This window comes from Leopardus geoffroyi, chromosome A3 (genome assembly GCF_018350155.1).
Source record: "Leopardus geoffroyi isolate Oge1 chromosome A3, O.geoffroyi_Oge1_pat1.0, whole genome shotgun sequence".
NCBI lineage: Eukaryota > Metazoa > Chordata > Mammalia > Carnivora > Felidae > Leopardus > Leopardus geoffroyi.
Window position 1 is genome coordinate 5,229,737 of NC_059336.1, and position 4,658 is coordinate 5,234,394.

Below are 4,658 nucleotides of genomic sequence, written 5' to 3' on the forward strand. Positions count from 1 at the left end.
CTCCTTCTCATGTGCCTGGAGAACGACTCCCTTGCTTCTCCGAAGGGCCCAGATCTCTACTCTTAGCCCCAAAGAAATTCCCAGGAGGCCAGGGCAGTCTTGGAATCCGCGAGCCTGGAGAGGTGTTGGCCGCAGCGATTGGAACCAAGACCCAGGAGGATGGAGTGTCACGTCTGAGCTCCCTTGTCCCTGTTCCTTGCTCCAAGCAAGGCTCCTACCTGTGCCCCACACCCCAATCCCCTGCCCAGCCTCCCCGCCCAAGCAAAGCCCAAGCCAGACCCTGTCCCGGCCAGGGAGCCGGGGCTCGGCCTGGCTAAGGGGTCATTTCCTGCGGTTGGAACCCAACTGCCCCCGGCTCTGATGTGGATGGGTGGCCTTTGGACCTGAGGCTCAAGGACTCGTCCCGCTGTCGTGGGTGTGGGTCCTCCCGGCTGTTAAAAGCTTGTGAGGGATGACATCCGTAGCTGCAAAATGAGGATAATAATCCTTCCGGCCTCCAAGAGCTGACTCAAGGGTTGGGTGGGACAGTGTCGTCCAACGTTTCTCCTGGAGGCTGGGACACAGGGAACCTGAAATGGATGACAGCTGCTACGAACGGTTTTAGGTCACGCGGAGTTTGCCCGTGGGAAATAGACCCACCGAGCCCTCAGTAGTCGGTCAAGGGGAACCTTGGGCTGGAATGTTTTCTTTCCTTCTTTTTTTTAATTAAAAAATGTTAATGTTCGTTTATTTTTGAGAGACAGAGAAACAGTGTGAGCAGGGGAGGGGCAGAGAGAGAGAAAAGGAGACACAGAATCCGAAGGGGGCTCCAGGCTCCGAGCTGTCAGCGCAGAGCCCGGCGCGGGGCTCGAACTCACGAACCACGAGATCGTGACCTGAGCCGAAGTCGGACGTTAACCGACTGAGCCACGCAGGCGTCCTGAACTAGAAATTTTTCTAAAAAGCAAACATTGGTGGAGCTATTGGACTCTTTCTGCTGCCAGGTGGTGATAAGTGCTATGGAAAAAAATGAAGGCGGGAAGGGGATGGGGTGTGTGTGTGTGTGTGTGTACAATTTAAACGTACAGCGGTGAAAGCCTCAAAGGGAAGGCGATATTTGTGTAACAATCTACACAAAATGAGGGAGTAACCCATTGGAACAGCAAGGAGCCTATTTCAAGTAGAGGAAGCAGCCAGTGCAAAGGCCCTGGGGCATCTGAGGGCTGGCAAGGAGGCAGGTGGGCTGGAGCAGAGGGAGCTGAGGGAAGAGTGGGCAGAGCGGGCAGAGGCCGGGGGAGGTGGTGTGGGACCTGAGTCACAGCCACGATGTCGTGAGATGCGGATCTGTGGGAGGATCACGAAAAAGAAGTGACAAGGACTCACCTTGCACCTTAACAGGACCCCTTTGGCTGCTGAGATGCAGACGTGAGAGCCAGGCAGACCCAGGAGCCCGGGAGGAGGCAGCCGCGGGCCTCTATCCAGGTGAGAAACGGTGTGGATTGCAGCATGGTGGGGCGACAGGTATCCAGAAGGACTCCTGCTTTCCCTGCTTGAGCTCCCGCCGTGCTTTCTGTCCTGGCCCCCTCGGGCCATCGCGGTGGGGACTGAGAGGATGGGGGAAGGACAGAGCTGACTGCAGGTGGCCAGGGATGGCTGCGAAGGGTGTGAAAGCTGGCCGAGAGCAGGCCCTCGACCTTGGCTTGGCAGGAGCCAGGACCCCCACGGCCGCACTCTGGCCAGCGGGGAGGGAAGACAGAAATTCACAGGCTTCCCAGGCTGAGCAGGGCAGGGCCGCCTCCACGTCCTGTCTCCCACAGAGGCTCAGATCCATGCGAGGGCAGGCGCAGTGTTATTCCAGCTGAAGACGGCAGGGACCCTCCCAGCATGGCACAGGGAGAGAGTGGGCAGGACATTCCTGTGCTGGACGGGGGCTAGGCCGTGGGGGTGCAAAAGATCCCCGCCATCTGGTGGAATATTCCGCACGGACTGGGCTTCGGTCCTGGGGAGAGGACGCTGGAAAGGGCGTCTGGGTGCCCCAGGACTTAGTGGTGGCCTTTTTGAGTGTCTGGGTTCCTTGGGGAAGCCAAGATAGGTGATTATTCACAAATAAGCCGGGATGGCGGAGAAAGAGAGGGAGGGCAAAAGGGGAGATAAAACCGGGAAGTGGAGACCGCGTCAGGCAGAGCCAGGAGTGAGCATTTCCTCGTGCACGTCTCTGCATAACTCATGGCCCTGCTATTTGCTGAGCGCCTGCGTGGGGCCAGACTCTGTGCTCCCCCAAACCCCCCCCACCCCGGTCTCCTGTGTTCACCCCACAGCCTGGGATGTTCTCTCCGCTCCCCCGACCCAAGGATGGGCCAAGGGCTTCCTCCCCCTGAGAACAAAGCCCTCCTCTCTCTCCAGGGTATTGCTGTGGATCTCGTCTGTCTTGTGTGAGCTCCAGGCTTCTCCCTCCAGGATCCTCCTGCCCTCTGGGGGCATTTGGGGGTGTCGGGGGGCATATCTAGTTGTCCAGACTCGGTGAGGCAGGGGATGCCCCTGGCACGGGGTGGGTAGAGACCAGAGATGCTGCTGAAATCCAGCGATGCCCAGGATGGCCAGCCGCAGGGAAGGACCCGTCCCAGATGTTGGTGGTGTGGAGGGTGGGACGCCCCTGGGAAGCCCAATTCTGGGGGCGACGGAGGGTGGGCGTCTTGGGTGGAAGCATGTTCCTCCCACCACGGCTGGCCCCGGCTTCAGGCACTCTCCGCGCGCCAGCAGCCGTCCTGACCTTGCTATTGTGGTGTCCTCTCTTCCCCTCAGCCCTTGCCAAAAGACCGGAAAACTGCCCCATTTGACAGGTGAGGGATTGGGCGGCTGTCCCTGGACTTGGGGGTGGGGACAGAGGGAGGTGGAGAGCCCCCGGAGGAGAGACACGGCTGCCACTGTCATTTTAATGAGCGCGTCGGCCCCGCACAGACCTGGGAGGGCACCACCACCGTGCCCACGTGTAGCACGCACTTCTTTGGGTTCGTGGCCGTCATGGACGCAGAAGCAGGCCTGCCTTCTGGGAGCCCTAGTTCTCTGATCTTGTATGGCCAAAATACATGGAGGTCCCCCCCCCAGGTCCCCGCAGGAAAGGATTGGCCACCTGAGCTGCTAGGATCTCCACCAGCGGGCAGCCTTCTGTGGTCAGCCCTTGGGCTTAGACGGTGGTCCCGCCCAACGCCTCATCCCTCCTGGGGTGGCCAGTGTCCCCTGACTGATGGACACAGGGCTGTAAACACCTGGCCAGCTCGGCCCTACTCGGGACAAGTCCCCCTGTCATGGGACCTGGACCCCCACCCACCCTTCTTCCTCTCCAACCCCTTCACCAGTGTGGATCCCAAGGGCCTTCTGGTGCTCACTTACATGCATCTCAGGGTCTGCTTCCTGGGAACCTTGGCCCAAACGGCCCCCATTTCTCTGCAAAATCCTCCTCCTGGGGTTCTCCGCAACCACACCTGCTCCGTGGAGACCAAAGTGCCCTGAAAACCTGAACAGAATCCTGCCACATCCCAGATTGACCCCTTCTGTCGCTTTGTGTTGCAGTTAAAAGAAAATTCCATCTCCACTTAGCCTGCACACACTGAAATGTCACCTCCTCCGGGAAGGCCATCCTGACCTCTCTCTGCCCAAACCACACTCTGCTCTGCTCTTTGCCGGCCCCTCCACCTGGCCGTCGATCGGCAGTGGCACATGAATGTTGCCAACAACCGGGCCGATGCGTTTGGGAGTGGACCCTCCCCCAGCTGAGCTTCCGGATGAGAACGCAGCTCTACAGACACCTGAGTTGCAGCATTTTGAGACCCTCATGAGAGAACCCAACTAAGCCGCGCCCACACTCCAACCCACGGGAACGATTGTGAGGTCATAAAAACGTGCTGCTTGAAGCCACTGAATTTGTGATCCTTTGTTATGCAGCCATAGAAAAATAATACCCTTATTATTAGAAAAGTGTAGGCCACACCAGCAGACATTCATTCGATGGTATTGCTGTTACCTTAATTCCTTTACGCGTCCGTCCTGCAATGCTGGTGCTTTGACCAGCAAAACCTGGAACCCCAGGGCTTCATCTTGGGGTGTCCCATTATCAGCAGACCAGCTTTGGCCAGCTTTGAGAGGCACTGAGCGTCTTACCATCGAAATCTGATCTCAGGACAACTAAAAGTGCTTTTAAAATTACGAAATACGTAAAAAATTAAAAGAAAATCGTAAGCGTTAGAATCAAAGGTGTGTGTGCACGTGTGTGTGTGATGTGCGCGTGTGTGCGCGCGTCCGTACGCACGCGGACGTGTGTCTGGGCGTGAGGTTGGTCAAGGCCGGAGCAGACAGGACGACGGTGCTCTCCCTCCCGCCGACTCGGGCTCAAGCCCCGAGTAGCTGTGGGGGGTGGGTGAGGGACGGGGCACTGTCTGCCTGGGTCCTGATCCCCAGCTGGCCGTCAGCGGGGACACAGGGCTGATGGGACCCCAGATGTCAATATCTACAGCAAATGCGAGACTATTTAGGTACAATTTAGCAGAAATGAGTCATCCTGCAGACATAAACATTTTAATCGGAGTGACAATTTATTCAAACAATTTGACAATGCTCACACATGCAGAACAGATGGGCTGGGGTGGGGGGCCCAGCAAGCGAGCCAGTGGGGGAGGAGCCCC

At 58.0% G+C, this 4,658-nt stretch overlaps 1 long non-coding RNA gene across 1 annotated transcript; it reads left to right on the forward strand.

Moving 5' to 3' along the window:
* Positions 1-871: 871 nt before the first annotated feature.
* On the forward strand, positions 872-4,023 carry LOC123579611. The gene is made up of 3 exons (XR_006702845.1): positions 872-983; positions 1,378-1,461; positions 3,550-4,023. It is a non-coding gene; the product is annotated as an uncharacterized LOC123579611 (long non-coding RNA).
* The last annotated feature ends 635 nt before the right edge of the window (positions 4,024-4,658 follow it).